The sequence below is a fragment of the Lonchura striata genome, chromosome 12, assembly GCF_050655825.1.
Source record: "Lonchura striata isolate lonStrDom1 chromosome 12, ASM5065582v1, whole genome shotgun sequence".
NCBI lineage: Eukaryota > Metazoa > Chordata > Aves > Passeriformes > Estrildidae > Lonchura > Lonchura striata.
In genome coordinates, this window is record NC_140714.1 from 5667575 (window position 1) to 5686031 (window position 18457).

General features: G+C 43.1%; 1 long non-coding RNA gene across 1 annotated transcript in view; it reads left to right on the forward strand.

The window, feature by feature from the left end:
* LOC146766235 (uncharacterized) overlaps positions 1 to 18457 on the forward strand; it is an 81978-nt gene that overhangs the window by 38708 nt on the left and 24813 nt on the right. The window contains exon 4 of the long non-coding RNA XR_014958107.1: positions 1 to 18457. This exon is cut by the window's right edge and continues 24813 nt beyond it. This is a non-coding gene — a long non-coding RNA (uncharacterized LOC146766235).

Consider the following 18457-nt stretch of genomic DNA (forward strand, 5'->3'; position numbering starts at 1 on the left):
ATGAGCCTGGAGCAAACCTCCTGATCAGAAGACTCCCACAGATCAGCCTGGGAAGTTCCACCAGGGCAGAAATCAATCCCATCCAGGGGGACAGGTGTGCACTAGCCAATGTTATTTGCTTAATTTAATTAGACTTGTGGCTAAGTGAAAGTGAATTTGGGCCACTGGACAAAAAGGAAAGGAATATTATGGCAAGGGAAAGAGCACTGATTTCCTCCCCAGTAGCTCCACTTCTAAACACAGTGTCAGGAAGTTCATGCAAGGATTCAGCAGGAGGCAGAGGTGAGACAGGGGGTCCCTTGGGCAGGGTCAGCTGGGCACTGCCCCTGCTGCAGGGCTGCTCTGTGGGCTGCCATTTCCATCTCTGCTTTCTCTTTCTCTCCCCATCCCCAGGCCCAGCTGGCAGGCACTGGAAGCCTGCCAGAGGACAGGTTCTCCCCCCACTGAGGTCAGCACAGAATGCCTGCTCAGCACAAAGCAGGGCAGGTCCAGCCTCCTGATGGAGCTGTGCTGCCTGCAGCTGGCACTGCCAGCACATCCCTGCAGAGCTGATCCTGCTCCAGGCCAGGCTGCCACACACATCTCCCCACCCCCTCTTGTTTTTTTGCTTTGAAAAATGACAATGAGTTCACACAAAGCCTCAATTACAGAAGATTATGGGCTTCAATTTAGTGTGTGCTGTAAAGTTGTATTAAACGATCAAATGCTAATGAGGAGAAAGGTTCTTCTAGAGAAATAAGGAATTAGCATAAATTAATAGAGTTCCATATGTGCATGTTTTATGGGGTAACAAAGTATCTCATCACCAAAGCATAAATATTTAATTTCATTCTTGTTGGGGCCAGTACACAGCATTACAGTCAGCACAGAAATATGAATTAAAACATGGGAGGGAGCAAAGTGCTACCCAATTCAGGTTCACAGGGAGGTCACTGCCATGGCTCTGCTGCTTTTCTCTGTTTTTCCAGCTTCACGGTTTGAGGCCAGGTCCAAATGGCAAAGCAACATATGCATGGCCTCATCTGCAGTCTAGGGAATCTTTTGTTGGCTTTTCTTGGTGTTCCTCAGCTCTGCCCAAGAGTATATCTGCTGGTTAACACTGGACCCTCCTTCTCCTACAGCTGAGAGAAAAGGCTTCAGATGAATTTTTGTGGTGCTTTTACAACACGTTCCCTAACCATGTGGAAAAGAGCTGCTGCAGGTATAAATTGAGTTGAATTTGTGATTTACATTCAGCCTCACAGTGTATTTCACATTAATGCCGTGAATGAGTTGCTATAATTAAGATTAATTTTACTGAGGTAAAAAGCAAGCTCAGTCCTATCTGTTACCTTCCTGAGCAGCTGTGGCACTGATCAGCATAGGCTGCTCCAGCCATGCTCTCTCTGCACACACAGGGAAGGGTCTTTGTACCACTGCAATAAACAAATGGGACTCTTGGGCTGGATTTTTCTTGTACAACCCAATTTGTGGGACTCAGGAGAAAAACATGTTCCAGTCCAGCTCTGTTTCTCATGTTCTAGTGTTGCATTGCTAGAAGCATCTCCCTTCAACAGTGCACATGTGTTCGTGGTGTGCGTTTAGTGGGTTTGCTTTCTCTCCTATAATTTTGTAAATATGTATGTGTCTAAAGGGGTAAGTTCATTTTTACCCAACATTTCAATATATGTATTTTTGCTGTGTTCTGTAATTAGGTGAAACTGTAATTCTAATCTGAAACTGTACATGTGAGTACCTACATGCTTGATACTTTAGACAGATAATTGTGGTTTTGAGAGGAGCTTCCTTATCTCTTACATTTTGCATAGAAATATGCAGCAAATTGTTTAAATCCATGACCACAGACAGATATGTCACCTTTCAAGTCTTTTAGGTCATAGGTCTTACTTAATCATTTTGTTAATAGGGTTTTTACCAGTTTCCCATATGCTGGAAATAAGGGTTTTTCCTAAGTGTTCCATTTTGAAATCACTTCTTCATTAATTTGGCACTCCAGGGCAAAGATCCCATCAGGCTAAAGGCAAACTGGAGACTTGTTCAGCAGGGAGAATAAGGAATTTCTTTAGGAGCACAGAGCTGCTGTATAACTGGTGGATATGGATCTAAAAATCCCACTCAAACCTCTCTGCTCTGGTGCATATTACATCAAGGAGAGCAGGAGATCAGTTCTGGTATTTCTGGTGGTAACACAGAGCACAACTTCTGTCTGATGACATTTTGATTGATCTGAGTTGCTCTACTTGGCTTCAAAGGAAGGACTGGTTTTGACTTAGCAGAACAGAAACCAGGTCTGATATTACTGCCAGTTAGACCATGTGTACCTGCTCACTGTCCATTGGTTTTCTACTTTGATTTTGGCTTTTTTGAGCCAGCCCTGGAGCAGGAGTGTCGGTGCTGTGTCAGTGATACCACAGTGACCTCATCACAGCCTGAACGCACAGAGGTCCAGGAGAACACGTTTCTCTTTGGGGACTGGGGATGAACTCACTGCCAACAGGCTGCTCATGTTTGCATCTTCCCCTTGCACCAGCTGAAACTAATTCAAATTAGTCCCTTTTGAGAATCAGTATGTCAAGAGATCTGTCTTGATGGCAGAGCCTGGGAGGGCAGAGGAAATGTCAGTCCTGTTGGTGCACGCTGCTGGCGCTCGGTGACTTTCTGCCAGGTTGGGTGTCTGACAGCTGTTCTGGGGTGTGTGCTCCCAGCCACTGGCCTGACAAACATCACAAAGCCAATTACAGTCACAGGCAATTAATGTTCCCCTCCTCAGGTTCTCGTGGAAATGGTAGCATAATGCAGAGGATCAGCATGAAATCTGTGACCTTTGGAAACAGAAGCCTGAGACGGGAGCTGGGCTTGTGTCCACATCAACTGTGTCCAATTAAGCTCTTAAGGCATGGAAGGGAGATGGAAAATTACATGTTTCATAAAGGCAATGAGAACAATTTTTTCCTCTCACTTCCAAACACAACAGCTTCTAGCTGACCTGAAAATACCAGCCCTTTCCCCACGCTCTCCGTGCATCAGTTATTCAAATCTTGTGGTTCGTCTCCTCTAACAACAGCTGCAAATTGATACAGATTTTCTGTGTTGTTGTGCACAGCCCTGCTTGCAGAATTCCTCCTGCTCTGAGCTGTGTGCAGGCAGCTCTAAAGGGACAGCTCCTCCCATGGTGCAAACCAATGTGAAGCCACTGAAATGGAGAGAGAAGTTTATCTGCTACCTTTGAGCTCCTTCCCCAACACGGATTTCAGCCTAGCAAGGAAAGAGAAGACCCTCCCCAGGGTGATACAGCCAATTAACATGTGTACAACTGTCCCAGGGTGGGTTTTTTGGGGTTCTACACTCTAGAGAGAGATTGAAAACAAACAATGAGAACTTTCAGTTTAATTACTGGGTGACACAACCTCAACTTTTGTTTTTCCCTCCTTCCCAGCTGCACCAAAATCAGGGATGTTATTCTAGTCCAAGCTGAAGTAGAGGCATTTCTTTCTGTCCTGGTCACAGTGGGTCATGTATACATGGTTTTTCTGTTTGCCTCTGTGTATGTGTGTGTGAATGGCCCATTTCTGGTGTGGGCAGGAGCAGAATCATCAATGTGCAGAGTTCCAGTTTACCATGCAGAAGGCCAACAAAGAGAGGTTTGAGCAAATAGCTTAGAATTCAGGGAGTTAGCAAAGAAATTGTGTGACAGCAACACCTAGAGTTCAGATGTTTCATCTGCTTTACTACAGATGCAGAGAATTTGTTTATTTACTTTGAGAAGAGCAGTAAGTTGCCATGAAGCAAAATGGGATTTTAGGCCAAAATATTTTCAGGATAATTGGTCTAAAATGTTGTCTGAATAAAGCAACCTGAAGCCGTGCCGGTGTAGCTTTAAGGTTTTTCCCATCAGCTTTCACAATAAAATAAGCCAATGGAGAAAACAGAAATATCAAAATATTTTCTAAATTTCACAGCTTTCCATTCAGCTCTGCTATTCTTAAGAATCATGGTTTTAATTTGTTGGGTTGGGTTTTTTATTGATTAGCATTTGCTGTAGGATATATTGTTCTGATCCAGCCTGTTCCTAAAGTAACCTCTGGATTGTCAGGACATAAAATGCCAGGATGAGACTTGCAAAGTAGATATTTCTGAACAGTTAGCAGTGTCTTTTTGAACATGAGTGTGTATTTTTGGGGGGACTCTCTGAGGTTACATGGCTTAACCTTCCCAAAAGCTTTTCCTGTGGTGTGTAAGGCATTGCCTGCCCAGTGCAGGATGTTTGTAGTACATCAGGCTTCAGCATGAGCCTGTTCAAGCCAAATGCAGAGTTGGTTGGCTGCTTCTAGCAGCCTTATGCTAAATTATTTCTCTTCTTTAGCAATAAAAGTAATTCCATGAGGAGCCTGAGCTACAAGAAAGGGCTGACCAAGTGCCATGTGTGTGGGAACTAACTGCAGAGTGATCCATGACCCAAAAGAGGCTGCCAAGAAATCCCCTCTGCACATTTCCCCAAAATCAGGGTACAGTGAAACATTTCCCCTTAAACCCAAGCACATCCTAATTTGGCAAGTCAGTTTTGTGCTGATGTTAACTGAGAAGGAAGGGGAGTGAGTGAGGAAGGGAAGTTTATTTTTGTGTGCCCACAATGCTGTGATCAATGAGGTTGCAGATATCTGGAGCATGGATATCCCCACTGGTCCAACACTGGTGACTGCCTGGAGCCCTTGGGCCACAGATGTTTGGTCCTGGTGTTGATGTCCAATATGTCCAGCTATTGAGGCAGATGGTGAGCAGCAAAATATTCCTGAACTTTTGGAAATATACAACCCTGGAGCCCAGCAAGGGAGGCAGCTGAAATTGGAAAATAATGTAATAGAATATTTTATTTTTCACAAAAGGCTTTAAGGCTGGGAAGACTGCCATTTCTAAAAGGGCACTTTGGCTGACTTCCCCATGTTCTGCACTGCTTTGCTATGACCCTCCCTTTGCACCCCTTTCTTCTTTTAGACTGAGACAGAAGTCTGCACTTCATTTTATTCACATACACACACTCACAAGCCAGCAGCCACTAATGCTGAGTTTGTAGCCTTAGTAAATGAAAAAGTTTAATGAAGAATTTAGCTCAGTCTTTCTGTAGCAAAGGACAAAAATAACTGTCTGCTAGAGTGAAATGTCTGCTTTCTTTGAAGGTGTGTCCATTCAACCAGGAGTCCATCTGTCCTCTCTCCCACACCAGAGGAGAAAAAAAGACAAGGAAAGAACTGTAAGAACCTTGATTCTTCAGAAAACTCAAAGATTTTATTAAGTTTGTGAAACTACATGGAAATCAACAGTATTGGTTTCCATTTATTGATAGGAAAACTGTGGGTTGCCACTATACTAAATTTGTGCCTCACAATTTTCTTCAGGGCAAATATAATGGCATTTTAATACACTCATTTGTTTTGTAATTAATGTCTTTCTGGAGAGATTGAGCTTTTTCTGTGTGTTGGGAGTGGTGGGGCTGCACTTCCTTCACCCCCCTGCAATGATGTAATTATAGTGCTACTGGAAGGAGCTGAATTGCTTGCAGGATTTTCCCATTACAAAAAAAAAAAAAAAAAAAAAAGCATAACAAAAAAAATAAACCAAAGCATAACAAAAAAAAAAAAAAACCACAAACTTTTTTCTGTTTCAGTGTTATGATTCACTTTGAGGCAAATTCTTTCCTGAAAGATAAGGCCAGGTCTTTGTCTTCTGAAGAGAATAATGGAGAGAGAATCACTGTTCCTGTAATTTCCACTCGTTTGGGGCTCCTGAAATTCAGCAGTCAGTTTTCCAAGCAAAACAATGCTGATGAATGCTGATGAACAGCCTCAGTGGGCTTGGTACACCTGGCAGGAGAATTTGCTGAGCTCTCTCCAGGGATGCTGCTAATGGGAGCTTGAGGATAAGCAGCACCAATGAACTAATGCAAAATTCCTGTGCAAAATATATTTACCAGTCCTGTTGTCAAGAAAAGTCGAGTAAAAAGCATTCTAGATAATTTCTATGATTTGGGTTTGCTGAGTTCAGTTTGGGAATAGATTTAATACCAAGTTTTGGGTGAATTCTCCAGGATAGTTAAATTCATTTCAACATAGCAAAATTCTGTAGTACAGTGAATGGTAACTGAATGCTGTTCGAAAAAAAAACCAAACCAAAACAAACAAAAACAACAAATAAACAAAATATATAAAATTAATAAATGAGGAAAATAAATAATTTTATTGGTGTAGTTCTAGGCATACTGCAAAAAAATACCTGTTAGTTTCTAGAAGACTATGAAACACTCTGCTCAGAACAGATGTTTAAATATTTTACCTCTGGAGTTTTGATCTGTTAGTTTTCCCTGCAGGACAGGCTTCTCTTGAGACAGAGAATCATTGCTTGAGCAGTCACACAACTGGTTTTGAAATGTGTTTTAGACCTTTTTCACCTGGAACTGCAGTGATGTTTTTAAGTTTTATGGACTTTAAAAAAAATCTACTAGAGAAAATATAGGCATGCACATCCCTAAGATATTAGCACAATTGTGAACTACATTTAAGCAGACCAATGTCTTCAAAGTGCATCCTGAACATTAAAATTTTATTTGGGGCTCACTGACATACATATAACTGGACTTTCTTATTTGTGTCTGGGAAGGTGTTGCTGACATGAAATGTGCTGTTTAAATAAAAGACAGAACATAGAAAATTCCTGCTCTATGTTCAAAGTATAGAGACCAAATAGTTTCTATACTGCAAAGACTATCAGCTATTCTTGCTACTTATTGAAATGCACATAAGTGCTTTGCATTAAGATATGCTCAGTCCAGGACAGAGGGATTTACATGTGCATGGAAACTTCCAATAAAAGTTAAAATGCATTTGTAAAAATCCCTTTGCATAGGGATGAGACTATATTTTGAGCCTTCACCATCTGGTCTGTCCTCTAATGATGAACCCAGCATCATAATATTCAAAATCCACTTCTTCAAATACAGGTCTACCTCCATTTCTCCTCTGTAGTGAAACTTGCCTCTGTCTTGTTTACTGAGAGCAAGATACCCTGAACAACACTAAGAATTGCTGTTTTTCCTTGCCACTCCAATCCCAGGAAGCCTAAGAGCTGTTGATGCAGCTGCAATATCAAAATTTAAGCTTAGTGTCCCTCAAAAGTGGAGCATGAATATTCACTGAGCTGTGTGTTTAAGAGCTGTGTCATGAGCAGGGCTCTGTTAATGATGTGTATTTTGCTCTGATGCTGTCAGCCTCATTTCCTCGCAGAATTACAGAACCTGCTCTGTTTTGCTGTGATTCTGATGGTAATATAAGTGTAATGGCCATCATGAAAGGGTAAGAAAGAGGAGATTTGTTTACCTCCTGAAACCTTATAGCCCAGTATTACTGCCTGATGCTGTGCAAGAAGCAAGGAGCTAAGCAACTACATTAAAGCACCTGCAACTCTAACACACAGTGACAGAAATGCTTAAATATGTATGGCCACGTCAGAGATAGCTCATTTCATCGCTCAGGTTTTTATCAAGGGTGGCAAAATTGTCGGGGGAGGAACAATTGTGGCAAATAGAGCTGGAGCAAGAGGGGCAGAGCTGCTTGTAGAGGAGTCCCAGAGGGGCAGGTTCCCTGTGGCAGGGCCACAGGAGAGGGGCTTTGCTGGGGGGGAAGTGAGCTCAGGGTCCTCAGCAAACAGGGAAGCTGGACAGGACAGAACACACCTCAAACCAATATGGTTAATGCTGCCTTCTTCATTTATTAGTGAGAAGATGGCAGTTTAGATACACTTCTACATAGTTTACGGTTTACAAAGGCAAGCTAACATTGTTTGTCCTTGTCTTAAGGTGGTCAGGCTTTTCACACTGCAGCTCTACCCTAATTCACACTCAGCTCATTACTTTGTAGTTACCTTAACATAATTTCTGATTGTGCCACAACTGAATTCTCACTGCGTCAAAGGCTTCCAGGCCTAGTCTGAGGGGTGGCTCAATCTCACTGCAGACATAAATCATGCCCTCTCTCTCTCAGAAACTCTGCAACAGGGAAGTGCATTTTTAATGTGCTCAGAGCAGTCGGGAGGCTGCTGTCTGTCATGCTGACACAGCCAGAGTGATCTCCCAGGGCTGTGCTGAGCCCCTTTCCCAGCACATCGCTCCCGTCCCGCGCTGTGATGTGGCGCTCACAAGAAATCTGGTGTTGTTCCTTCCCCCTGCAGTGGGTTTAGGAGATTTGGAGATGAGAAATGAAGAGCTGGTTGCCCAGATTTGCTTTAAACTTCCTGTTTGCTCTTTCCACTGTGAGTCCCACTGGCCCTGGCCAAAAGCAATGTATCACTGCAAATCCCAGGAGCACAAGCCCAGGCTGGAGCAGTGGGGATGGAAGAGAGAGATGGCATATTGCATGCTAGGAAGGTGCTATTTCTCCTTTTTAATCTTCTTTCCCTTGCCTCATGTGTTAATCCTCAGAATCCAGAGGAGGAAAAAGCCTCCCAGCCCTGCAGAGACTCAGTGGTAGATTCCCAGTGATTTCCCACAGGACTGGGAGGGAGCAAAAGCAGCCAGTGACCAGGAAAGCTGCTCAGGTGAGTAAGAGCTCTCCACCCAAGTACACCCAATCTCCTCTTGATTTCTGTCCCCTGTCTGCTGCATTCAGAGACCACCCTGCCAATTGCCTGGCTTGGAGATTAAATATTCAACCTAAGAATTTTCTGAGAGCGCTAAGGGATTTAGGCACATGCTTTGCATTAATTTTCATGGACAGCACACCTAAATTACCTGCTGTGCTTGGGAGAGTCTCAGCTTGAGGTTTTATTTATTATTTATTGGATATTCCCTGAGTAAACAGAACTTAGTAGCACAAAGATGATCTGGCAGGAAGAACAGTCTTAAAATGTAAGCTATTATTCATGCAATTATACTGCATCACTCATTCTTTTTTATTATTGTTTGAATTACTGTAGCACCTTGAGCCTCACAGCAGAGACAAAAGTCTCTCCATCACAGCTTCTGTTTGAACACACATTAGGAGCCAAACCCCATCCTAAGAGCTTCCCATTTAAATGGATAAAGAAAAACAAACTGTAAGAAAAGCAAGTGTGGAACAAGAAAGTTTGCTTGTCCAAGGTCATCCAGCAGATTGTCAGGAGAAACAGACCTAAACCCCAGGTATCTTAAACTCCTTGGACAGTTAGACCCCACAGCTTCTCTTCTTCTTCAAATAACACAGACACACACTAAGTCCTGCTCTAGGATTCTTTCCTGCTGGGTTTCACTAGTTCTAGTAAAACCATTGTCCTTTTTGCCTCTTCAGCATTCTCATTTCCAAACTATCAGTTTCATTTTGGCAGGCTTAACTCTACAGGGAAGAAATATGTACAGGTTCACAACACAAAGCTCACATGTTGTTGGATTTCCTTAACTGGACCCATGAAACAGAAGGCAGCCTGACAGTTTTATAAATCATAAATCTTTAGGAACCTCTGCAAAGAACCAAATAAGGAATGAAAGCCCAAAGTACAGCATAACAAATATGAATATTACATTCAATTTGGTTCTGGTTAGTGGTTTAATTGCTTCATTCTCACCCATATCAGTGGTGTGGGGAGACTGGGAGTCATCAATTCCTCCGAGATAGAACTTTTGTTGTTCTTACAGAATCCCTGTACAATCTCATCCCCAATCAGGCAATGAAACCCTTGAGGCAGAGGCCATTAACTGAGGCAGGAGGAATTGATCCCTATATTCTCTTACAGGGCAGTCAGAAAAGAAAAATCATCCTTCCTGAGGCTCATGCCTGCAGGTTCCTACCCAGAGAGCCCTAACCTGTTTCTGACTGTGTGGATATATGCTGCACATCAAGGTTTGCTGCACCTCCACGCAGGGTGAGAGCCCTGCCTGGTTATTGACCTCCCTTTGCAAATGGAGACCTGCTGAGGACGGGGAGGCTTGGCTTGTGTCCCCTCACCCCTCACAGTGCTGCTGGACATGGGCTCCCTCCCCTTCCCAGGTAGCTCAGTGACAAAGCAACTTGTCACATCCCCCTGCCACAGGAGGCCGTGGGCTGGGCACCTCTGCAGGCACAGCCTGGGTAAGGCACAGAGCCAAGAAGCAGCTCAGAACAGCTACATGTGCAGGAAGCCTTTGCTCATTTACTTGTATTTATTCCTTCTTCTGGATCCACCAATGCAGCTGTGACTGTATTTGCACAGCATGTGCCTCAGCAGGGTGCTGATTTGGCTGCCACAATGTCAATTGAATAATGTGTGCCCTTGGGTCAGGAGTGTGCTCCTCCTGGCTAGAGACAAGTTCTCTCCTCTGTACAACACCTCTGTGCAAATAAAGGTTGCACATGGGCTTTTTCCTGCTCACTGGATAATGTACCCCAGGAAACAGAGGTGGTCTAATCTCTCTCTTAGGTTTCTGGTATGACATCACTCTTCTTTGGGAATTTTTTATGAGTTCTGCCCAAACCTTTCTCATGGCCACAAAGGACATCTGTATTTGGGGAGAGCTGAGCATCACCTTCCAAGTGCAGCACAGTGCCCTTTAACCCATCCTTTTTGCTGCAGGGCAGAATGATGTCTCAAAAGGACACACTCAAAACCTCCCTTCCATCAGCCACCTATTGCTGCAGTTTTCAGGGCTTTGGCTACTGCTTTTGATGGTATCCATCAGGGATCATGAATAACTGCCTGCTGGAGAGGACAGATGTAATTCTTACATCCACGTGCACACCAGCAACACAGTTATTATTTCCCGTTTCCTTGTCTGCACATTTTTGCTGGATAGTTGAACATATAATTCTTTGGCATCATTTTCATGTGTGTGTGCCAGGATAAGATTTGGTACCTGAAGCTGCTTTGTTCTGTCCACTCTTTCCCACACAGTTGTGGGATGGCACTACACCCCTTGTTTCCTTTGCTGTGGGTGTGTTACACCTCTCAAGCATGGAAAGGGGTGAGATGCTGTTCTCCTGTCTCCTGTCTTCATTCTTTATTTATAGGAAGACAATGCATTCTTAATTTCAGTTTTAAAAAGGGGGTGATTCATAGAAAGCCTGTTTATAAATCCATGTGGAGCTGAAGGAGCTAAATTAGGTAGAAAAGCTGGAAGAAGAGGAAAGAAGAAAAGCATTGCTAGAGGGATCTTCCAGAGGCAAACCAGGCTCTTCCACCCCTTGGAAGGCAGAGCATAACCCTGGTAAGCCATTTCTGAAGCCTCCTTTGCTTTTAGCTGACCTCTAATGTCTCTACCCTGCAAGAGACACAAAATCAGAGGGTGCTATTACTATTCCTGAAGACAGTGGGAGATCTCAGTGCCACACTGCAGAAACTTAATAATATATTTCCAAGTATCAGTCACTGAGATCTCATAAAAGTCATTATTTCCCAGGTCTCCACCCCATTTTCTATCAAATAGTTATTTCTTGAACTGAACAATTAATAACTAATGGTCAGATCTGGATTCAGCTCATAGTACTCTGTAAACTTCTGAAGATTATTTCAATTTATATTTCAACAGTGCCTTGGAAGAAGGTTTGGTCCTGCATAGAGACAGCCTTTTGATATGAGCAGAGTCTCATCATCAGGCAATTAAATCAGATGACTAGTGAGAGGCAGGAAAAGGACAGGGGCTGAAACAGATAATAATGGATCAAATCAAACTAATTCAATGTGGGCCCTTTACAGAACTGCTGCTGGATTAAATGGGGATCTGCAGACCCCAGAAATGTGGCAGAGCTGTAAGTGTTTAAAAAGCCCTTCAATACCTGCCCCTGGTCCAGGTCAGAGGAGACATGTAGGAACAGGTCAGAACAAAAGCTTTCTGAATGGGAGAAGTCCATAAGCTACTTAAATATTTCCAATATTTCCATTTTGCCTTATCCCACAATGGCCCAGCAGTGACATGGATAGCCTGGAAGCCAAAGTGCCGTGATGGGCTCCCACCCTGCTCTCCAACTTGCCCTCCAGCTGAAGGCTCAGAGGCAGCCTGGCTTTCAGTTCTGCTGCCAATCTCCCTCTCTGGGGATTCTAATGATGCCCAAAAGCAGTACCTAATCCCCAGGTGTTGCCCTAATTCCTAAGATTTTCCAAAGCCTTCTGAGTTTGCATTATTATAGAGAACTTTCTCACACAACTTTCTGTAAACAATCTATTGTTTTGCATTCCTCCACAGAGGCGGAGAACCTTGATGTACTAACAGTTTGTCCAATGTCATTGGAGAGGTGGAACATTCACCTTCCAATCCACTATCACCTTTGGAAAAGTATAAATGCTGGAGTCAGAAAATAAACTTCCTTTTTTTCATCTTTGCAATAGCAGTGGCTCGAGTTGTGCCTTCACGTGTCCTATAGCGACACCCAAGTTTACCCATGCTGCTTTTCCCAGCTATCCAGAATAAGCCCTCATTCCTCATGGGGATGTTTCCACTCCCTAAGACTGGTGCAACCCCACAACACCTGCCAGCAACTCCTGTGCACCTTCCAGGACAGGACACTGAGGCAGGAATCCTGAGCCAGAGCATCCTGTGGGCCCCTACTGCCTCACCAGCCCAGATTTCTGCCCAGCTTTACACAGGGAGAGATGCAAAATAATTACACTGAAAGGCCCACTGAACTTCTTCCCTTCCAAACAATAGCTCACTACTCAGGCAACCTCAGCATGAGGAATGGAACACTCTTTCCTACTGGCTTTTTTTGGCTGTCCCCACAAAGCACCCATGTCACAGAGATAATCTCTCTCCCTTGGTAAAAGAATAATGTTTGGTGTCATTTCTCTCATATGCCCTGCAGGAAGCAAGAGCAGGATTTGGCGCAGATAAAAGTCTCAAATGACCCTTGTAAAAGCAGGGAATCATGCTGGCTTGCAGAGTAACAGCAGGATGGATAAAGTGCATGTCAATACACCAGGTCTGTGGATTTCAGTATTTCTCTCTGACTTACAAATCACTTTTCAGGTAGGCTCAGCACTCTGGTATAGGGCAAAAATCACGGTGAGGTCACAGAAGCCACCAATTACAAAACCTTTCTGAACTCCTGGATGGAAAAACCTACTCCTTCTAAAATGTGCATGCTCAGAATGCCCTGGGTGAGTGTCCTGTTTCACTTCACTGCTCTGCAGTACACAGGAGACAAAATATTGATTTGTGTGAAACATCTCTTTTGGAGACTTTGTGTACCAGGGGGTGACCATCCCCAAATACTCTGGGTTTGGAAAATAACCCCTCCTGGTTTGTGTGTGCATGTGTTTGCCATTTCTTTTACATGGAATGGAGAGATGTCTGTGCCTAATCCAAGTCTCAGTTTGGATTTGAGGCATCTCAGAAAAATTTGAGATGCCTTAGTGCAGAAAGAATTGCTCAGCTACTTGCAAAACATCAAGCCTGAGAGCAGCAGCCAGAAATCCTCTACCAGCGATAAAGAAGCCAAAATAAATGGAGTTCTAGAGAGAATTCCCTGGGATTGGGGTGAGAGTGGGACAAGGCTCACTGCTGAGACTGCTGGCCCACAGCATAAATTATAAAAGCTGTGCTCTTCCTCTACCATGCACTAGATCCCACATTCTTTCTATTGTGTCCATTGTTCTCTTCAAATCTTGTCTTGCCCTATATTTTTTTCCTTTTTTCTTTAAGCCTGGCTAAAAAGTAAATTCTCAATTTTATAAAGGAAAGAAATATATGACAGTTCTATTCCAACCATTTTCTAACAAAATAAATGAGAAAAAAAATGCCTCCCTTCTGTCACACAGCAACTTCCAAACTGTTACGAACAGCAGACAGAGTCCATAAATCATTCCTAAATTGCCTATCAGGCCACAGTTGAGTTTTTATCTACAAAATAAAGTAGGGCAAATATATAAGGTCTATAAAGTTTAAGGACATAGTGTTTACCGTTGGTAATTAAAACCAAGTGCTCTCCAAGCAGCCCACTGTCACAGTGGACTCTAGGCTGATGGGAATGGGCACAGCTCCATTAGGCACAACGAGGCAAATCCCATTAATTTCAGCTGAAGACCTGTTCCTTACTCATCTTATTTTGCTACCAGAAGACCAGGTGGTTCTTTCCTTCCTTGCACTCTATAATTCCAAATTGATTTCAGTGGGACTATTTGAGTTACAAGGTACTGCTCAGCATGAGTGGGGATGGTTGTACTTGGGGCCTTTGTGTGCAATAGATTTGTTTTTAAAGCCTATAAAAACAGACACTTTTCTTCACATATTCTCTTCAAGGTCTATAATGCAAATAGTTATAACTCTTCACACTACTTGTCGTTCTTTTATTTCAGTGATAATGGCAACAAACTGAAATAGTCCTAATCAGGGAACGAGATACTGCAATTGGCTTCCTCAGGCACCCATCCCAAAAAAGGGTTAAGAGAATGTGTCCCCCGTCCCTTGCTGGGACACATAGCGTGCTAATGTTGGATTTCTGAAGCCACACTGCTCTGTCAGCTCTCTCCCTGTCAAGCAGGTGCTGAGTGAAAAGTTATTCAAGGATGGTGTTATGTACCCTTCATGAATTATTCATCTTAAACAAACTTACATGATCTGAAGCACTCAAGTGGAAGCCTTTTAGCTGGAAGCAGGCCACTGGAGAGCTTAGCTACAGATCTCCAATAATGGTTTAAAGCATCTCTCTGTAGCACACTGCCCTCCTTCCCTCTTGGACTCAGTGGCCCATGCTTCACTCCATTGGCTTCTGCATCTGCAATGGGGCTTCTGAAATCCCTGTAGGAAAAGTCCATCTTAAAACATCTTCAGTGCTTAAAAAGGCTCTGTGCTTTGTCTTCTGATGGGCTTGGGGGAGAAGTGCTGCCTTGGCTGAGTTTTATTTTGAACGACTGAGAAGGAGAGACAAATTCTGCCAAGGTCACTGTTTTCTTTCCTTTTCATGAGAAGATAATGAATGTTGTTTTGATATTTGCTTTCAGTGGAAGGGAACCTTGCTGTGTCTTCATTGCAGCTCTGAGCTGGTTGGGGAATTGCACTGTGTCACCTAACCAGCCTGTGACAATATTACCTGGCACTAATTAATTGTTTCCTCTTCAGAATGACTTACTTGGGTGCAAGATATGGCATTTAATTTCTGATCCCCTCATGATGTTAGTCTGGTGGGAAGGTGGGTGGACTGCCTACTTACACTCCATAAATCACAGATTTTCAGCACCTGATGTTCCTCAAGCAGAGAGAAAATATAACTTTTATTTATTTAATTCAATTTGACTTTGTCACCAGTGAAGCCAGGATGGAAGAGAGCTTCTTTGTCTAGACACTAAATTATGGTTTCATAGTGGACACACCACCAAACTTGCATTGGATGGGGCTTTATTCCACTCAGAGTTCCTCAGCCTGAGATAAGGTGCTGCACAGAGAGCAGAAGCACACAAAGCAGGATGTTATAAAGCTTATTACAGTCAGGAATTCCAGTCACCGGGACTCAGGATGTGCTGGTGGTGTTAATCCTACATCTGGCTTCTCCCAGGTTCTCATGTGTTCCTTCATCCATCCATAACCAGGACACCCTTTATCCCAGCTGTCCCCATTTTGTGCAGCCTCAGGCTGTGGGAACATTGCTGCTGATTTTTAGGGGTAGAAGCAAGTCCATGTGCATTGATCCCCCAGTGGCAACATGTGAGCAATCCCTCCTCCTCAGCTGTTGGTGTTAGGGAGTGCCAGCGCTCACCTCTAGGTCAGGGGTGGCTCCGTGTGGTTGAAAAGTCTCTCCTCCAACCCATGCTTTCAAAACAAAAGCTTAGTAGTCTTCTGTTGTTCCGTCTCAAGGCAGTTTATTGCAAGTTATCCATGGCTCAAATCCAAAATCACAGCTGTTTCCAGCTGCCTGCCAGGGTCTCAAATGCTTCTGACCTGGGCTCGGAACATCCAAAAATGTCTGAGGGACATTTTGAGTTCCAACAAGGGAGTGATCTGGGGTCTGACCAATCCTGTATGCCAAACCCCCCTGCTCCTGCCCACCCTGTACCTGTAAAGGCTAAAAAGGGTGTGGGCACTTCCCTTTTGCTTTCAGGTGTCTTATCTGACCTGGGGTTTGTCCATGTTTGTGTCTTCTGGCCCTGCTTATTCCTGCACAGCGGAGCAAGAGGCAAGCTCTGGTGAAAAAGGTCAGATTTTAATTTGGTTCAGTTGTGCTGTGGTTAAAGTTCTTTGGGATCCATGTGGCTTTCAGTGGTGAGCAGTCAATAACCCTTAGGCACTTGCTTCCTTGGAGGAACAGATATGCATATGTCTGGGAACAGGGATATATTCAGAATAATTCTATTCTTTCATCACTACTTTGGAGGAACTCATATTAGTAGGTTAAATTGTTATGAAGACTTTTTGAAGGAGCATAATTTCTATCTTGTCAAGCAATTTGTGAACAAAAGATTCATTGGTTGTTTTGAAATTAACTTGTAGCTTTAAAAACATTTCATTCCAGTGTTTTTTTTTTGTTTGTTTGTTGGTTGTTTTTTTTTTTTTTGAGTGTGTGTGTGTAAAACCACAGAGCAGGGGTAAAAAAAAAAATGTAATGGTTTATATTGCAGTGTATAATTGGCTTTTTCTACATTTTTATGTTGCTTGTGTAAATCTGAAAAAGAGCAAGAAAAGGAAAAAAGAAAAGAAAAAATTGAGATGGCTTAGTTCAGAAAGAATTGCTTGGTAACTTGCAAAACACATTGTCACTACTTACAAAATATACAAAATATTTGTGTGTCTATTTGTAGGGACTTTGTGCTGTGCTCTGTAACAGGACTTCATGCAGTAGTTAAATGATGAGGACTGCACTTAAAACCTGGCATTAGTTATGAAAATCACAGCTTATTCCCTGCCTGTGTGCACATTTAACAGACATGGTTTTGTCTTTAGTGTTTGTATAGTCATAAAAAGTATTTTACCTTCTAGACAAACTCTCTTGAAGTCAAGTTTATTTTTGTGGGTGCTGTACCCTCAAGTGTCATGGGGACTGCTGCAGTTCTGGTGTAATTAGCCTTTGTTATTGCAGTTTTGACTGAAGGGCATAAAGAAATCGTCTAAATATTTAAAAATGCGTGTGCTGAGTGGCTGAGGAAATGCATTCTTTCATTGGCTTAACTGCACATCCAGCCTTTACGGAAACATGACTTAAAATGAAACTTTAACAGCTTGGAAAAAAGTGAATGACATGAAGAGAATTCAGGTTATGAGACTCAAGATGCACCCCTTTCCTCTGCATTTCTAAAGTAAATCTGAGCTGGGCCAGCTGGCCAAGCAAGGGTTTAATTGTCCTTAAGAGAAGAGTGAACTTTATTGAGTTTGAATGTTTTTAGAGCAGTCAGAAGAACAAAGGAGCTCAGTTTGACCCTGTGAGATCCCCTTTAATCAGAGCTTTGATCAGCCTTTTCCCCACAGAGCTGAAAACATCCTCCCTGGCACGCAAGCAGGCTCTTTTGGACTGGAGCACAGCGCAGACACCCAGGGAGCAGCTGCTCTGGGGGACTCTCACTGCACCAGCTCTGCCCTTTGCTCACCCTCATTGCCATTTCTGAGCACTCACATAGCAGGATTACAGCTGGGAAATCTGTGTGAACCAAACCATTTGGATAATGAGCCTGTAAGTAGAATCCAGAGGACTTTCTGAAGTGGATTTGAAAAGTCTGACTTTCTCAACAGTGGTTGTAGTAAAAATACAAATAAGAGCTTTGAAAAGCAATTACTGCAATTATTGAAGAGTGGCAGTAAAGTTGGCAAGCCTTGACTTTTTTGAGAGGATTCTGCTACCCATATTGTTAAAAGTCTATTTATTTACAGAAGTGGGAGACAAAGAAATGGCAGCGTTTGTCATTGTGAGTGTGACTTGGCCCTGATGTCCCTCCCTGACTCCCCCACTGCTCACACTTGTTCTGCTTTGACATTTTGCCTTGGATGCTGTTCATACCTGCTTAGCACCGGACACTTACTCAAAGGTTAAAGTCATTTCTCCAGCTGCACTTTGACCAAATTATCTTTGGAGGCTCCATGGGCCAGACTGTGGCCAGAGCCCCTGGTGGGAAGTTTGCACCCAGGTGGGACCCTCAGCAAGGGATGGCTTTGCTGAGGCCACAGTTTGACCTTTGAGCTGAATGCATCGTGTCTGTTCTTATTTCATCCTGCTCGTGCTCCCAGAGCTAGTTAAGTCATTATGACAGACATTAGAAAGCCAACCTACAGCTAAATCATCTCAGCAAATAAAGGGAAATTGTAATTACATAATGAAATGAAGTCCCAGTTCCTGGCTAATCCCATGGAACAGCGTGGGGCTGTTCTTCCCATCTCCTTTGGACATTACTGGGAGCAAAGCTGCAGTATTCTTCTGAGTGTTTAATTGGGTTTTTTCCTTCAGATACAATTCTAATTTAAAACAGCTATTCTAGGTTTATATAGTAAGAAAAAAAATTATCCATAAGACTGAAAAATTATTCTTAGTGGTCACAAAAGAGTTTATGT